Raw genomic sequence first — 19,406 nt, forward strand, 5'->3', positions numbered from 1 at the left:
TACTCCCGCAGTGACACGTCATCCGAACAAGACAAAAAAGCTTGAAATAATAGTTTGCCAAGTCTTTACAAAAAGACTCCCCAAACTAGGGGACTTGAAGACACATGTCCGAAGCCGGACATGATCCTAGAGGCGAACCGGACTCCACTTGGGCGGACATCCAAAGCATGTCCGCCCCATATCAGAAAGCTCCGAGGACGAGCCCCCGTTCAAGTGCGTCCAGACGGATGACGTCATCTCAGTTGACTACTATAAATACCCCTTCAAGTACAAATCCAAGTACGATTTCTCTGAACCTTCGTCCCTATTTTCTCTCTCTACTTTCTCTCTCTACCAATACTTATCCTCACGCCGGAGGGTGGTCGCAGATGGGCCCTCCCATCTCTGCGGCGAGCCTAACGGTTTTCTGTTTTGCAGGAACCTCTCTCAATCCTTTCTGTTCGTTACTACGTTACGAAATTGGTTTCATCGTCCCGCCATGCAAGGAGAAATCACCGGACGAATTCTCGAACCTTCCTAACTTATTCCCATTCGATGATTTCGTGATTTAAACTCCACTGAAAGACAAATCAAACCCCATGACATCTCTCACGTCACCTCTCTTGTTAATCTCTTAGTTCTATTCAAGATCAATCCCACACACAACCGCGAAGAGACCGATGGCTCTACGACTCAAGGTAACGTTGTACACTTGTACTCCGTTATTTCTATTTGTTGTCACCATTTTTGAGATCGTTTAAATACCCAGTTTCATCTATTTTCCCAATCGACGGTTGTGTTCGTTCTTTAATTTATTGGTCACCATTGGTGCCACAGTTTGAAAAAAATTATACTGATCGTTTGAAACATGAAAGAATATTAGGCCCTTGATCTAATAAGAAACAGAAATCTTTAAATGCTCACTGATTTTTGCTTAGAAGGTCAATTCTCTACTAATGATGGAACTGAATTAATACAGTTAGCTTCAAGATGTTTACAATATCAGCCACGTGAGTGCCCAAATCCAAGATCATTGGTTTTCCGCTTTGATTCCTCTAAAAAAACAAGGTAATATATACTTTATCATATCTAGATCATATAAAATAGATTTCATGTATAAATTTTCTTTTCTTATTGCAGTTGATTATCTTATTCTAAATATTCAACATTAAATAATTAGTTTAGAGCCTACATCCTAACACCCCCCTCAAATTTGTTTACAAGTTTTCATATGCATATGCAGGTGCCATCGATCAAGTATTAATATGGGTATCCCACAAGGGTCCACCATGCCTCTAACGGCTCCTGGATAAAAAATGGATTTAACATTTATACATGATGTTTTGGAAAAGTTGGGGTACAAAGATGATGTCACAGCCCCCGATCCCAAATCCCCGAGAACGGGCGGCCGTGAGCCAGTTTCGATGGTATCATGTTATTAATCAATTTGTCAGCGAAAATTTTCATCAGGATCGTAGTTAGGAAATATTTAATCAGAGTAAACCATCATTTTTCATAATATTAAATACATGGGTAAAACCCAAGTTTTCAGTACACACTTTTATAGGGACAAACCCTATTTTATTTAACAAAACATCTATTTTATTCTTATGTAACTTTATTGCCACTTTTCCAAGCCTTCAGTGCTGTCCAGCTGGCTTCTATTTGGCTTTCACATTTTGTTACCTGAAACGCGTTTTAAAAACATTTTGTCAGTGGGAAATACTGGTAAGTGAATCCCAGTTTAATCAAGTTTAAATAAAACCAATTTGCAGTATTGAGGGCACATCCGCAATTACATTTGTTTCCAAGACATCACAATTAACATCAGTGGTACGGTCATACTCAACTTATGAGATGTTACCACGCCAGTAACCAATTTTGTATACAAAACCCCAACATACCCACTATAATTGTATTCTGAGTAAATTACAAGTTTTGTCCTTTATGTATGTCCCAAATTGCAGGCGCTGTCCTTTAAACCAAAATTTGACAGGCGGTGTCCTTTGTGTTTTCAAAATCTTGCACGTTTTGTCCTTTAGGCCAAACTTAGTTAGATTTGTTAGTTAAATCTGGTATCAAGGGGCTATTTTGTAAAAAAAAAATTATTCAGGGACTAAATTGTACAAAACTTAATATTATTATTATTATTATTATTATTATTATTATTATTATTATTATTATTATTATTATTATTATTATTATTATTATTATTCAGGGACTAAAAAAACCATCACCACCACCCTTCATCACCATCACCACCACCCTCCACCGCCGCCACCACCGCCACCGCCACCACCACCGCCACCACCACCACTACCGCCACCATCACAATCACCCTAATTCAACTCCATCTCTGTCCGATCTCTCACTCTTCTTCTTCAATTCACTTCCATTTCCACCTTGGGGGTTCGTCGTATAACTCGTTGAAGGACTTGGTAGCTTTCATTTTGTCATTTTAAAATTTCAATGACCACATTGTAATTCAGATGATAAGGGGCTTTTTTTATCAATCTTTAAAGCTGTTAAAAGTATACTAGTCATTTCATCAAACACCTTGTGGACAGACCAAACCCAGAAGAATATTGTTAAGTACCAAAACACAAACAAGAAAACTGTTTAAGGGTTTCAACAGGATAAAGTTGTAATGAAAGTATAAAATCCTTTAAAACGAGAGCAACATCAAGACACATATTTAATAAGAATCTTATAAACGTGCAGATCTTACCATGATAAATCACTTGTAAAAGTTGCAATGAAAACCTGTTTAAGGGTTTCAACAGGATAAAGAAGCTCTGGTAATGTGACGGTAACTTCATCCGACTGATCATCCCCCATAAAATGAAGGCGATTTAGATAGAACTTATTCCCTGGTGGAGGAACACTAACACCCCTGTTCTTTGGTCTTAAACGCTCATCCGATTGAATAAATTTCTCTTCACAAGTATACGTCTCACTACGTTTATCATTAGAAACAGAGTTCCGGCGGAGTGGTGTGGCGTCGGAAATGGTGGTCCAGCGGTTGAAACGGCGGTGGCAGTGGCTGAGGAGGTTGACTGGTGTGAATGGTGGTGGAGATCGTGGTAATGGCGGTGGTTGAAGTCGGTGGGTGACTGACGGTGGTGTGAATCGGTGGATGGTCGTGATGAGGGAAGGTGATGGTTGAGCGGCGGAGGGCGGTGGGTGTGGTGGTAATGGCGGTGGTGGTTGCAGGTGTTTGGGGGCGGTGGTGAATGGGGATAAATGGGGAAGAAGACCTAATTTGGGGGTTTTATATTTTTAATTTTTGTACAATTTAGTCCCTGAATAATTTTTTTTTTTACAAAATAGCCCCTTGATACCAGATTTAACTAACAAATCTAACTAAGTTTGGCCTAAAGGACAAACGTGCAAGATTTTGAAAACACAAAGGACACCGCCTGTCAAGTTTTGGTTTAAAGGACAGCGCCTGCAATTTGGGACATACATAAAGGACAAAACTTGTAATTTACTCTTGTATTCTTTACAAATACTCAATAACTGCTTTGTATATATTTAATTAAGTGAGGTTTTGTAAAAACAGTAACAAAAGGTTTACAAAAAGTGGGTCAACTCACATTGCTGTCTTAGATTACTCTTTAGGGTTTCCTGGTGAAAATCTATAAATTACACAAATGCACGTGTGTTAGTATAATAACCCATTTTAACATTAGTAATACCCTCCCCGAGACGGCATTCTAACGACTACGTCAGGCAGAACCACGACAGCCATTACAGAACCCTAGATCAATCGGGCAGAGTATCTAATACGTATCCAGGGGTAATAATACTTACAACTGAGCAGAACCTCGCTATTTAGGGGGTATAATACCCGGGTATAATAACTCTACTTCAGAAATTTAGATTGAAAGAAAGAAATGAACGATCGGAACTGAAGGCCCGTTGCCTTCTTATATAGGGCTGAAATCTGGTCTCCACGCGGCCCGCGTAAAGAACAGGCCAAGGTTACGCGGCCGCGTCAACCTTGGTCAACTGAGTAGCTTAGCTGGGTCAGCTTGTAGCCCCGCCACGATGATGACACGTGTCATCACCGGGCTGCGCCACCATTTGGGACACTCACGGCCCGCGTCAACTAACGGGATCTCTTACGCGGCCCGCCTAAACTAAAGAAATCAAAGGAATCCGGTTACACCTTCATACGGCCCGCGTGAATGGTTGGGGTGTGTAACGCCCTGCTTTTTCATACTTTCCATAATTAGAAAGCTCGCCTTGTAATGCTATTTTTGGAAATCTTGTATTATTGTAGTCGTCTTTTCGTTGTAAAATCCGAGACTTGGATCATAAATAAAATTCGTATTTCTTTAAATTCACCATCTACATATTCATACATGTTCATACGTTCGAATTCATTGTACATCGAATCCTTATTTGTAATTCATACTTATACGATACTTATTCACGATGCATGTCCATGCTTGTCCTTAAATTGTTGATACCTAAAAACCCCTAATAATATGCTTATTTATACAACGGTTAATCATCTAATATGTGACATATACTTGTCACTTACAAACATGTTACATACTTGTACATTACACTTTTTACCTAGTTAAATCATGTTTTATTTCATATTTCACCTTGTTACAAGTTAGGGGAAACATTATTGCATATTATTACACAACTTTATTAACAAAATTACTCATTATAATGTTTCAAAAAAATAAAAAAAAATAAAGAAATATGGCAGCCCCAATTCAGCAAAATTCAGCCTCATATAGTTGGGTTTTGTGGGCTAGTTTCAAGGTGTAACCACTTCTAAACACTTCCAAAGCCTAACCCATTGAAACCCTAATCCTTCCCCCTATAAATACCACTTATAACCAGCCTCCCTACCACTTTTGCAACACTAAAAACTCTCAAAACATCCTCCAAACCGTAGCTGAAAGCAAGGGTTCGAGCAGATTGACCCCTTCACGAAAATGAGCATAACTCACTCAATTCTTATCCGATTCACTCGATTCTTTTTCCTACTACTTTGTATTGACCTTATCTACGTTTCCATGGGTTTTTCACACCAAATAAGTCCCTGGAACTACAGCAAAAGGCTCAAAAGTCCACTGATTGTTTTTGTTTTCATGAAATCCTTGTTATTTCTTACCAAACTTGAGTCTATCTCATCTCAAACCTATGTCCTAATGCTTACAACACTTTAGTGGTTGGTTAGGCTCAAAAACAAGGTTGATACACTTAAAAATCAGAGGATTAAACCTCATAAACTTGGTGTTTTGTTTAGGGTTTTTAACCCACAAGTCATATCAAACTTTGTCTTTGATACATGAGTGATTATGGAACAACTTGGGTTGTCCAAACATACAATCCTCATATGATTTGATGATTTCTCTTAGTTAGTGTGTATATTTTTTAATCTTTATTGTATGTTCATGACCCTCCTTGGTTGTTTTTTTACATCAAGTGTAGTGGTGAACACATAGAGGTGCCTAAATGGAAGACTTGATCTTCCTACCTCCTACATGATTTCTATGACATTTAGAGGTACCAAAATGAAGATTTTAATCTTCTACCTCATGCTTGAACTATTGGACATATATTATATAACCTAAACATATTATTCGAATAATCGAATCTTTGATGATGAACTAGTGTTCATATGTCGGGGTACTAGATTACATCATCCTAGACTATGATAACTTGTCACGATTCTAATGGAACCTTGTTACATGAAAACATCTAAACTCCTTCGAGTTTCCTAGTGTCAAAAACAAGCATCATATGTACTAAATGATTATTTTCCATGTTATTCTCATATCTTATTTTTATGTTGTTTTAAACACCGAATCTCGACTCTAAACATACTTGAACTTTAACCCTTATACATTCGGACTCTAAATCTCTACTCGTCAACAATTGGATAATCGGAAAGCATATGCAAGCCTTGTGAGTATACTTGACCCCTTTTTCGTTTACCACTTTTTGGGGTGTAACATGTTATTTATAAACTTACACACAAACTTTATCATAATACATGAACATTCCTATTACACGCATGCTTATTTGATTACTTGATACTTTAAACTTGGGTGATACTTATGTGTTGAACTTATCATTAACTCCGTACGAGCCTAACCGTGACATATGTAGCACTATAGGATTAACGACCCGCCCGTAAACTTGTGGTTATGTCATGAGCATCTTCCGTTTCATTATTGGTTTGATATATTAGACACATGCCAAATTTATTGTTTATCTTGAATCGAATGCTTGCTATGTGGAATTGTTTAAAATTTATCTTTTGTTATGTACGTATCAAACTAGTATACTCGCCTTTGCTTTTGCATTGAATTGTATTTTAAACATGTTACAGGTTGATGATGACGATGCTATGAAAAGAAGTAGCGTTGATGCCTAGATACACATATAGACGTTTAGGTTTAATATGTTGTACCAATTTGCTTATGTTGTTATGTACTTCTTTGAACTTGTTGTATTTGAATTTCTTGTAATGTTGACAATTTACTTTATGAAATGAAATCGGTTTATTAAATATTGTCACAAATAGCGTTATGATGTCTCTAGCAATCTTCACACTTCGTCTCATCCCGATGTTTCCGCCATTGGTTGGGGAGTGACAGATTGGTATCAGAGCCATAACTGTAGGGAATTAGGGAAAGTAGGAATGCTTTAGCCTAGTCTATAGTTTTAGAGCTTTATTCTTATGTTTTACTTGAAACTACTTGCATGCTACCTTATTTGTTCTTATTTATTCTCTTTTGATCTTTTAAGCATATATGTCGCTTATGTGTTAACACTTGGCATGCTATATTTGCTTTATTATGTTCTAATACATGTTTTATTGTCTCATTCATTATGTGCTACTCTTAATATGCTTCATTGTGCGTTTAAATTTGTTTGTTTATTCCTTTAACATACTCTTTCCCTCATGCATTTTACTCGACTATTCTAAATCCGTAAACACTCGCATTATACAAATGAGACGAATTCACCAAAATAGGCGTGAAACCCACAATTTGGTGAACGACTCTCAATCTATCTATTCTTCTTTTTACATGAGATATCGCCATTAAGCTAGGAGTGAAATCCACATCTTAATGGTAAATCTCAAATTTCAAATTCTAGTGGACCCTTGTCAACATGTCGAAACTAAATTTTGACCCGACGAGTACCAACCACACTTAGGATACGAAATCGTCAAGTTAGGGGTGAAACCCGCACCTTGGCGACTAGTTCCACTCCTTGATATTTTTTTTTTAAATCCCGCCAAGTCTCGAAATTTCGATTGATTTGGGACATGTAGTAACCGGAAGGGTAAATACCGTTAACCGACTTGTCGGCGAGAGTATTTTACCTATTAGGCCAAAGCATGCTCCTCAAATTCAAAAGACTTTTCGACCACTTTGGTTAGTCAAAGTTCCGTTTTGGAACCATCCAAATTTTGATCAAACATGTGTTTCTATTATTTATTTATACGATGCAATCTTTCAAACTCGAGTTTACTTTCGATTTCTCTTTTCACACACACAACATATCGAACCTTTTCCATACATTTATATATATGCATGATTTCATATAATTTAAATTCATATTCCTTGTAACGACGAGTGGAGACATATCATTAAGATTGGAGTGATTTCCTTACCTTGACGATTAACTCCACTCCCCTTTTCTTAAAAAAAAAACGACATCACCAACGAGTTAGGGGTGATTCCCTTACCTAGGTGATCGTTACCAAAACGCCTCTTCAAAATATCTTATTATGCAAACTCGATCATATTTTATACCCAAATTGTTTATCATTATTCAAAATACCCACTCATACCGATTTCAAAATACATTGTTTTATCAAACGTACTTCTTATTCTACAATCTATTTTCACTCAACTCATATACACGAGATTCTTAATCATGTCTTAAAACGTTTTATTACTCGAACTCCAAAACCTTACGAAATGCTACCTATCAATTAAATCGGTCCAACGAAACTCTTGCCCATGAACTACATATTCGACTTAATCACTAAAACTTGCTCACATTATATCGTCATACTAGAGACTTCCATTCTTAATTGAAACCAAACCAACCTTTCTCAATTACTTATAGGATCTTATAGATATTATGAGATCGTTTTACCAAAGAATATTTCCAACATCAACGAACCATTTGTCAAAACCCTTTAAAATGAACACTAAGACCTTTGATAAATCCCTTTTCCAAGGATCAACGTATTCACAAAAACTCCAAAATTTCTTGTTTTGATGAAACGAACTTACTTTTTCGAAGACCTTTTCCTACACCTATTTTCCAAAACACGTGGGCAAGAAGACTTCATGGGGACCGACCATCTTCGGATTTCGTAAACTCTTTTAAAACAAAGGTAGCATTTCCATTCATTACAAAATACGATATGCATGACCAATAAGTACTTTATATCCTCTTACATATGCATACTATATTCTACCTTTTAAACCAAGCTCAATCTAAATTTGATTCAATAAACTCAACGTTTCGTTTAAACAACTATACATGCATATCATCATACACGTTTTTGTCGCTTCATCGCGACAATTTCACTTATATCGTTCGTATTTACATGCTCAACCTTTTGAGCACTCTTACATACGTAACTTTGTTATGTTTCAATTAATACTATATACGTAATCATTAGTATTTGTACTCACACTCTCACTCATATTCATAACAACGCATTTTATGCTTATACTTATAATCGTATTCATACTTGTACTCATGCGTTTTAGGCTTATAATTATATTTATACGTTTCATGCTTACACGTATACTCATACTACTCGTACGTTTGATACCCATACTTACGTGTATATTCATACTTAAACTTATACTTATGCTCATAATTTTGCTTAAACTCATGATTCATACATTCGTACCTATACGCGAGCGTAATCCGAGGGATTCGCTTGCGTGGGTCCCATACATACTTAAGCATGGAATTGCTTACATACTATATTCCTATACGTACACATTCTTATTCTTTTTATGTATACCCTGATTCATACACAACTAGTACAAGCTATGCAGATCATACGACGATCAAAATAATCGCGGGTGCACACGGGATTATAGTGATAGGCGTATGAGAACCATAGAGTGTACTACAGTGTATGGTAAGACACGGAACGTAACCTGACACCGAATACGAGACAGACGTGACATGGTCAAAACATGGTGGATACGCCGCTGGTACATCCTATATATAAGTGTTTCACCATGTTACCAAACCGTCGTAAAACGTGCCATGAGAAATTCAGTGTTTTGCAGACCCTTTGACCTAATACAAACTTTAAATAACTCACAAACGCATTATATCCGATTATCCATGACGAGACTTCATCTTTAACACGCTACTTTCGTCAATCTAATACTTATATCATTCATATATTTGCATTCATTTAGTGTCAATTGTTCACCCCATACTCCTATTATTCTCCATTATCCTTTCTTTCATATGAACCCCGTTCGCAATCAAGCTTGTTTAAACATTCAAATCCTAACTTATCTCATTACCTTTAAAACCGTCTTCCTATTCTTTATTCTTATGTAAATGTACTTAGTATACCTTTAACGCGTTATTCAAAGTACCAAATCTTTTCGTTACTCTCAATAAACAATTTTTACGAAAATGAGATTTTTATACTATCCTTTAGACTCCCCATGCAAACTACCACACTGTTCATCAAAATACTAAACGCATTATACGAAAGTTATACTTCTTGGATATCATATTTTAAAGATACCTCTCCATTCTGGGACATTCAAACTTATTTAAACTCCTTTGCCTATGCGCACGCATACACGTTTTACCTATGCTTAAACGCCTCAACTCATTTTAGTCAAACAAATTCCTATCCTATCGTTCTTCAAAATTTCGTACTTTTCTAAACGTTTCAAAACTCCCAAGTCTCGATTCTTTTAGCCAAAATGCTTTTTCTCCAAAGTCTTCCTCTTGAATAAATTTCGGGACGAAATATCCTAAAGGAGGGGAGACTGTGACGCCCTGCTTTTTCATACTTTCCATAATTAGAAAGCTCGCCTTGTAATGCTATTTTTGGAAATCTTGTATTATTGTAGTCGTCTTTTCGTTGTAAAATCCGAGACTTGGATTATAAATAAAATTCGTATTTCTTTAAATTCACCATCTACATATTCATACATGTTCATACGTTCGAATTCATTGTACATCGAATCCTTATTTGTAATTCATACTTATACGATACTTATTCACGATGCATGTCCATGCTTGTCCTTAAATTGTTGATACCTAAAAACCCTAATAATATGCTTAGTTATACAACGGTTAATCATCTAATATGTGACATATACTTGTCACTTACAAACATGTTACATACTTGTACATTACACTTTTTACCTAGTTAAATCATGTTTTATTTCATATTTCACCTTGTTACAAGTTAGGGGAAACATTGTTGCATATTATTACACAACTTAATTAACAAAATTACTCATTATAATGTTTCAAAAAAATAAAAAAAAATAAAGAAATATGGCAGCCCCAATTCAGCAAAACCCAGCCCCATATAGTTGGGTTTTGTGGGCTAGTTTCAAGGTGTAATCCCTTCTAAACACTTCCAAAGCCTAACCTATTGAAACCCTAATCCTTCCCCCTATAAATACCACTTATAACCAGCCTCCCTACCACTTTTGCAACACTAAAAACTCTCAAAACATCCTCCAAACCGTAGCTGAAAGCAAGGGTTCGAGCAGATTGACCCCCCTTCACGAAAATGAGCATAACTCACTCAATTCTTATCCGATTCACTCGATTCTTTTTCCTACTACTTTGTATTGACCTTATCTACGTTTCCATGGGTTTTTCACAGCAAATAAGTCCCTGGAACTCCAGCAAAAAGGCTCCAAAGTCCACTGATTGTTTTTGTTTTCATGAAATCCTTGTTATTTCTTACCAAACTTGAGTCTATCTTATCTCAAACCTATGTCCTAATGCTTACAACACTTTAGTGGTTGGTTAGGCTCAAAAACAAGGTTGAGACACTTAAAAAGCAGAGGATTAAACCTCATAAACTTGGTGTTTTGTTTAGGGTTTTTAACCCACAAGTCATGTCAAACTTTGTCTTTGATACATGAGTGATTATGGAACAACTTGGGTTGTCCAAACATACAATCCTCACATGATTTGATGATTTCTCTTAGTTACTGTGTATATTTCTTATTCTTTATTGTATGTTCATGACCCTCCTTGGTTGTTTTTTTACATCAAGTGTAGTGGTGAACACATAGAGGTGCCTAAATGGAAGACTTGATCTTCCTACCTCCTACATGATTTCTATGACATTTAGAGGTACCAAAATGAAGATTTTAATCTTCTACCTCATGCTTGAACTATTGGACATATATTATATAACCTAAACATATTATTCGAATAATCGAATCTTTGATGATGAACTAGTGTTCATATGTCGGGGTACTAGATTACATCATCCTAGACTATGATAACTTGTAACGATTCTAATGGAACCTTGTTCCATGAAAACATCTAAACTCCTTCGAGTTTCCTAGTGTCAAGAACAAGCATCATATGTACTAAATGATTATTTTCCATGTTATTCTCATATCTTATTTTTATGTTGTTTTAAACACCGAATCTCGACTCTAAACATACTTGAACTTTAACCCTTATATATTCGGACTCTAAATCTCTACTCGTCAACAATTGGATAATCGGAAAGCATATGCAAGCCTTGTGAGTATACTTGACCCTTTTTTCGTTTACCACTTTTTGGGGTGTAACATGTTATTTATAAACTTACACACAAACTTTATCATAATACATGAACATTCCTATTACACGCATGCTTATTTGATTACTTGATACTTTAAACTTGGGTGATACTTATGTGTTGAACTTATCATTAACTTCGTACGAGCCTAACCGTGACATATGTAGCGTTATAGGATTAACGACCTGCCCGTAAACTTGTGGTTATGTCATGAGCATCTTCCGTTTCATTATTGGTTTGATATGTTAGACACATGCCAAATTTATTGTTTATCTTGAATCGAATGCTTGCTATGAGGAATTGTTTAAAATTTATCTTTTGTTATGTACGTATCAAACTAGTATACTCGCCTTTGCTTTTGCATTGAATTGTATTTTAAACATGTTACAGGTTGATGATGACGATGCTATGAAAAGAAGTAGCGTTGATGCCTAGATACACATATAGACGTTTAGGTTTAATATGTTGTACCAATTTGCTTATGTTGTTATGTACTTCTTTGAACTTGTTGTATTTGAATTTCTTGTAATGTTGACAATTTACTTTATGAAATGAAATCGGTTTATTAAATATTGTCACAAATAGCGTTATGATGTCTCTAGCAATCTTCACACTTCGTCTCATCCCGATGTTTCCGCCATTGGTTGGGTGTGATAGGGTGGGTCTACGCGGCCCGCCTTAGCTTAAAATTTATTGTTTTTAATTTATTTTATATGTTATAATCTAATTTGGGCTCGGTTTTCACATACGGAGTGTAATATAAGACATATTGGGATATTTCAATATAATAGGGTGTTGGAAAAATATATATTCAAGGGTGTCGGTTTACGTTAGGGTTGTTATAGATGACGAGGGTGCTGCAACCGAGGTTCGTTTATGTTTTTTTTTTTTAGTAATTTGATTTTTTATATAAGGTCCTTTTAATATCTTTTTTTCCTTTTATGTTTTAGTTGACTTGTTGCTAACACAATCTCATGTTCTTGTTTGGTTTTAAAAATGAAAGGCGCGACGAGGTCTAAAACCGAGGTGCGAAGCGTAAAAGCGGTGGACTTTTCGTACCAGAGGCGCTAGCTAATTATGTATATTTTTATATCCCATAGGTTTTTAACTTTCTATACCCTAAATGTAGCTATAAGTAGATTTTTTGTATGATTTTAGCTGCATGTACAAGCCAAAAAACAAAAGTTACAATAGTTAGATGCATAAAAATGCCTTGGGTACGAGAGACATGCGCCTCAGGCTAGAAAAGCCCAGAAAAATCCCAAAGGGTGCGCCTTTTTGGCGCTTCTTGTAATTACTCTAGGCGTTGAGCGAAAAAGCCCCAGGGAAACAAACATGAAAGAGAATATGTTTTTTTAGGATAAGATATTATTCACAAATAATAAAATTATAGGTGATATAAAATTAGTAGGCTGTATTTTAAATTGGGCAATACATTAGATTATAGGTGATAAATTAGTAGGTTGTATTTTAAATTGGGCAATACATTAGAAATACTAGGAAATGAGAGTTCTGACACATTTGAATACTTTGAAAATAGGTTTTAACCTTTTTGCCACAAATCATGCAATGGGGTGTGCGATTTTGCTGGTTAAAAGCTCATTGTGTCCAAGACATTGTTTCCAAAATTTGCATATGAACACACCGCAAGTTCAAGAACTTTGTTTCCAATATTGGCAACCAAGACCTTGCTTAGGTGATTTTCATTCTTTTATATTAGTTATACATTAAAATTTTATTGGCTTGATGCTAGAGGTGTTAGTCTGGTTGGGTTAGTTGGGTTCGGCAATGTAACCGAACACCGACCCAAATAAGCTTGGTTTATTTGGTGTTCGGGTTTAAAGAATTATGTTGGGTATTTGGGTTATTTAATGGACTGCTAAAAAATCTTGAGAATTTAGCCTAATAATGTTGTGTATTGATACCTAACTCTCTTTTAACTATACACTTACCTTGATTTTATATTTGTTTTAGGTACATCTGCTTTCACAATTTTCTTATGCATAAACAAGTTGATTCATTTTTTCTTTTGATAGTTTGTATGGAGTGATGGCTCTCCCTGCTAAAAAAGGTTTGACATGTGGGTTATATGAAGAATTTTGGCCCATTTATTTATGAACTGGTCGATTCAGGTCATGTTTGTTCTCTTAAGAGTTCTATGAAGAAAACAACCAAAAACGAAACATGTTAAACATGTCGGATTTTGTCCAAGTACATTGTTTTCATATGTTTAAGAGAATTCGTATTAGTGCATGAAAGCCTTTTTGATTTTGTTGACAGGCTTGTGAAGAAGGAATTAGCTGCAAAATAAAGTCTATAATACTTTATTTGGAGACCACCCCGTAAAAACCTTGAGGTATTGGCCAAGGGTATTCAAACCATCAGAAATGAGACCAAGAAACAAAGACATGTTGCAGTCTTTGATGGTCCAAAATTTCCACTTTGGTGTCAATGTGTCATGTATTCTTTGATCAAATATTGGGTAGCACCTTGCGATTCTTAAGACACTAGGTATTGTATAGATTCATAATAAATATAAAGCTTTAGAGTTAACGTGTTTAGAGGTCAAACATGTTTCTTCTTTTTCCTTTTATTTCATTATAAATCCCTATCAACTTTTAACAAAATTAGGTTGGTGTGGAATATGATTACAAAAAAGTGTATTATTGTTAAAAAGTAATATATTCTTATAAGTAAACGATATAGCAGAAGTTCCATTCGTTCTATTTGTGCTATTCATGCAACTTGTTAGAGATCGTCCTGCTAATAACTGAAACATCCGCTCTTACCTTTTTATTCAACCGGACAATCATGGTCTCATAAGACCGAGAACTAGATAAAACTTCGTTGTAAGTGCCCAAAAAAAAGAAAAAGAAATAAAAACTCTTAACTTAAAAAATCCCTCATTTTATTTCTCGAATGTTCATTTACGAATGGCCAATACGAAGAACAAATACCATGTAGAAACAATGCAATGGATATGAAATGAATTAACAAGAGAAGTGCATTTTACATATATCATTCTTGTACAAAAAAGTATTATGCATACGACTTCACTACCAGAAACGAGTGTCGTAATGCAAAGTGTCGCCCCCGCCGCATCGCGCGGGCACCCTACTAGTAACTATATAATACATTTCCTTAGGATTAAAATGTAATTTTGCCCCTTAATTTTAAGATGGCAGATCAAGAGTCTTGCTTGTTCCCTGATCTTTCGTCCCTTACTCCCAATTTTACCCTCAATTCAATGTCAGTCGCCCACAAATAAGTCTTGAGCTGATCAAGAATGCTTAGATGATTCAAACCGTCAGCGTAATTACTAATTCAATCAATTAGGTTTCATGTGGTTATCACCCTATTCAATGGTATTGAAGGTGATTGAATGTTGCAATTAAGGCGTTCGTGCGTTTCTATCCTACCCAACCAAGCGTCCTGCGAATTTTAGGTTATAATAGGTATTCAAGATGATTGAATGTTGTAATTGAGGTGTTCATGCGTCAAGCGCTGATTACGCTCTTCTTCTGCCAACTGTAATTGTGTATTTAGGTTCCCTGATTTTCTGTTTTTTATGAATCTTTGATTCAAAATTCTACTTTTATTCTTGATTTTAAGTTTATTGTTATGGGTTCTGTTTATTTATTGGGTTTAAACTTGGGTTTATGATCATTTTTTTTACTACATTGGAGTTGGGGTTCGAGATCAAGATTAGGGTTCTTGCTGTTCTACTTTTTCAGGTTTGATTTTCAATTAGCTTTTTTACATGGGTTTATGATGTTTGCCTGATTTGTTGAGTCGGGTTGTTGACTAAGTTGTTGTTTGTGAAATCTTGCTGCAAAAAGTTTGTTACTTGACTCCAAATTCTGTTATTTCTTGATCATTCAAAAAGTTTGTTACTTAATATTTGTTCAGAAACCCAATATGATCTAAACTACTTGCTGTTTAATTGTGGGGTTCGGGTTTTTCGTGAAAAGATTGAGGTTCCGGTTAATTACCACCATTTATCGGTTCAAATTAATGTCGACATTGTGGCACATGGAATCATGAAATCAAACATTTATGGGTTCAAATTAATGTCGACATTGTGAAATTGATGAGGAGTTACCACCATTTGAATGGAGAATCAGTTTAAGCCGTACATTTAATTCATGACCTTTCATCTTTCCTCTAGATTAAAGGAGCAATTATGCCCCGTAATTGAAGGAGGCGATTAATATTGCAAAGTTGCTTCCCCTCAATCTTCTCGCCTTCAATAAGTCGCCTCTACCCCCTGTGTTTCCATCCCAGTTGTCCTTTATAACTGAGTGCGAGAATTGTGCAGCAGGGAAGAACTAACAACTCTAGGGTTCTTGCTATTTTCATATTTTGGTAAAATTAATGTGTTTTGAGGAGTTTGTGAATAGGTTTGATGTTATGTGAGTAAAATTCAGTTGTTTTATTGTGAGAATATGATGTTGGTGTTTGTATTTGGTGTGTACATGGTGTTTGAATGAATAAATTGAGGTTTTTTATTGTTGAAAATGAAATTTACAGGTGAGATAGGAGTGAAGAATGATCAGAGTTAATGGGCTTCACCTTCAGGCGTTGACTATGTTAAGGAGGTTGGGGGAGGCTGTTAAGGAATGTGAGGAGGCTGTGAGGTTGGACCCTGGTTTTTAAAGAGCTCATCAAAGATTAGCGTCTCTATATCTCACGTAACTTTATAAAATCCTGATCCAATCAATCAAATATTTTCGATTCATATATGAATTTGATCGTCTATAGAGGTTTATCTTTATTTGCTTTCAGGTAATCGTGTATTGCATGTTGGAATTATTTAGATCATGATTTACAAGCTTGATATCATTTATTTTTGTGCATTCAGGTTACCCAACATTCATCTTTTAACTTAATAGTCACCTATTTTGAGCTGGACCATTTCTGATCAATTTCTTACTCATTTGATACACCCCTTGGCCTCTGTTTGTCATAATTGTAATTGGTTCTATAGATAGTGCAATATAAGTTGGTTTTATTTCTGAAATGATGGCAGGAAAGGAATTGTGGGATGAGTGTGGAAGCTCACCCAATTGTTGCTGCTGCTGGAAGATCAACAGAGTAAGACGACTTATATTCCAGTTCCACTTGTGGTGCTAACTTTAGTTGATTTACTATACATGCATAATTGAGAAGCTGAACATAAAGTATAGCGCTATTTTGTTGACTGATGAGTTGCCAGCTTTACTATGCTAGGTATTTTATATTTGTGTAGGATTAAACATACATACACACACGAAATAGGAACATTCTTATACATGTCAATTTATAATATAGACAACTTTTTTTTCCGTTAAGACAATCTAACAAAAGCTCTTTGCTTTCTGAACAACAGAAGAACCAGCGCTCGACTCGTAATGGCAATGTTGGCTAAATGTAAATTGATTTCACTATTAATTTTATTACAAACGGGTGCTTCTTCACTGGTATGCCTTTTGTTTTCATTGTTAACCTTTCTAGGGATTTTCCCCAAATGGCAATGGCAATGGCAATGTCAATAGTAAGATGAAAAAGAAAATTGTCTTTTGACCTGCAAAGTACTGAAAACTAGCTAAAGTCTATGCTCATCTATAATGTCTCATTTTATATGTAAATAATTATATATTTTATATAAGCCAACTACATAAATGTAGCCAAAGCCTATGTCCATATGTAATGACTCTTTTTATATATAAATAATTATATAATGCAAAAATAAACATTCAACCTATTCTCTATTATTCAGCAACTACTTCCAAAGTGAACCCCAATGCCCATTTTCTAATTTGTTTCCAACAAATTCGGTCAATCTATGACCAGTTCTAAAACCGTAACCCGTTGCCGACTTGACCCGTATCCGACCCGATCAAGAATATTCCCAACAGAGTTGTTAGTTAGCTAAGGATCTGATGTTGAGTAGCTTGGCTCACTTAGACCCTTAAATGTAATTATTCAATCAATATTTTGCTTGATTTCCTCCATTTGGTGATAATTTTGTTTATCTGGGCTATAGTTGTTGCTCAAAAGAGCTAGCTAGCATGGTGCCAAACGGATTCGTGTTCACATGCTTAGTGGTTAGTGATGGACGTGATGTTTGAATGTCTCAGGTGTTGGTTTTGCTGAAATTCTTGAATCAGAACTTCATCTACGAAGCAAAGGCATTGATGCACAGGTGGCTTCTGGTTGGGGGCGCATGTATGTCACCATGATGTCTGGTTGTCCTCAGTCCTTCTTTGCAATTAGATATCAAGCAATATACATGAATGACTATTTCCATTCCCACATACCAACCACACATGGTAATGGAATGCAAGTGATCATGTTTACTGCTCACGTGGAGTGTAAAGGCTGGTACAATGACCCCTCTAAATAGGGTCATCTGATGTGTGTTTGGTTTTGTTTGGTCTTTCCTTGTAAGCTCCCAACTCCACAATGGGTTTCTTATTGAATAAATTTAATCGTTGCCGTTAAAAAAAATAATGGATGAATAACTTCATACACCACCACCAAATGACCCTAATTAGATTTTTAATATCTTTAATAATCCAACACTTTCCTGCTAGGCTGTAGGATTCTGTTTAAAATGTGTGTGATTGGGAACTCGTGAAACGTCGTTGGGATGCTCAAGTTCTTGGTGAAGCTCCACACAAATACAATGGCAAATGTTGGATCTTTGAAGGAGAAAGTTATCTCACAATGACCTAAATTTTGATTCAAATCTTCAAGAGTATTGTTATGAACATTTTTTTTTATGTTTATGAGTTGACTTATTAATTTTTCTGTTGGGGTTTTGATGCACAATTTGCCTCTACAATACTTGGTGCTACCTTTCTTTTTGGAATAGTTAGGGTTAAACTTTTTCGATTAACAGAATAAAAGGTTAGAAACCCGGAATGGGTGGTGGTTCGTAATAGACACCGTAATTGAAACTGATATCAGTTGTGGACACCCGCCGCAACGCGCGGGCATTCCCACTAGTGTATATGAAAGTGCATAGGGCAAAGGTAGTGAATTATGCACAAAACAAAAAACCAAACACGAAAATGGATGGTTTTGTATATGAAAATGGATGGTTTTGTTTATATGCACAAAACAAAAAACCAAGTACGAAAATCTGGACCTCCCATGCTCGATCCATAAACCACGGGTCGTCTAATTTCTTATTTTTTGTTGTTTTGTGTTGGGAACGTTATGAATTATCTCATCCTTTTCTTCCTAACCTATTTAAACACATTTTCTTCAGATTTTAAGTCTCATGAAGATTACATTCAACTTGGTGACTTTAACATGTGTTAAACACAAGCATAATAAGGGTATGCTTGGCATGGAGCTTTTAGGAGCTTCTAGCTTTAAACTTTTAAGAAAAAAGTTCTTACTCAATAAAAAGCCTTGTTTGATTGAAGGAGCTTGAAGCTTTTATGTTAGGAGCTTGAAGCTTTTGGTTGAACGCTCCTAGGGTATGTTTGGCATGGAGCTTTTAGGAGGTTCTAGCTTTAAACTTTTAAGATAAAGCTCCTACTCAATAAAAAGACTTGTTTGGTTGAAGGAGCTTGAAGCTTTTAGGTTAGGAGTTTGAAGTTTTTGGTTGAACGCTCCTATTAGTAGCGTT

The 19,406-nt window shown here is 35.8% G+C and overlaps 1 long non-coding RNA gene across 1 annotated transcript; it reads left to right on the forward strand.

Moving 5' to 3' along the window:
* Nucleotides 1–16,766: 16,766 nt before the first annotated feature.
* LOC110896991 lies at nucleotides 16,767–18,129 on the forward strand. The gene is made up of 3 exons (XR_002568347.2): nucleotides 16,767–16,879; nucleotides 17,154–17,244; nucleotides 17,905–18,129. It is a non-coding gene; the product is annotated as an uncharacterized LOC110896991 (long non-coding RNA).
* Nucleotides 18,130–19,406: the final 1,277 nt, after the last annotated feature.

Source organism: Helianthus annuus, chromosome 12 (assembly GCF_002127325.2).
Source record: "Helianthus annuus cultivar XRQ/B chromosome 12, HanXRQr2.0-SUNRISE, whole genome shotgun sequence".
Taxonomy (NCBI): domain Eukaryota; kingdom Viridiplantae; phylum Streptophyta; class Magnoliopsida; order Asterales; family Asteraceae; genus Helianthus; species Helianthus annuus.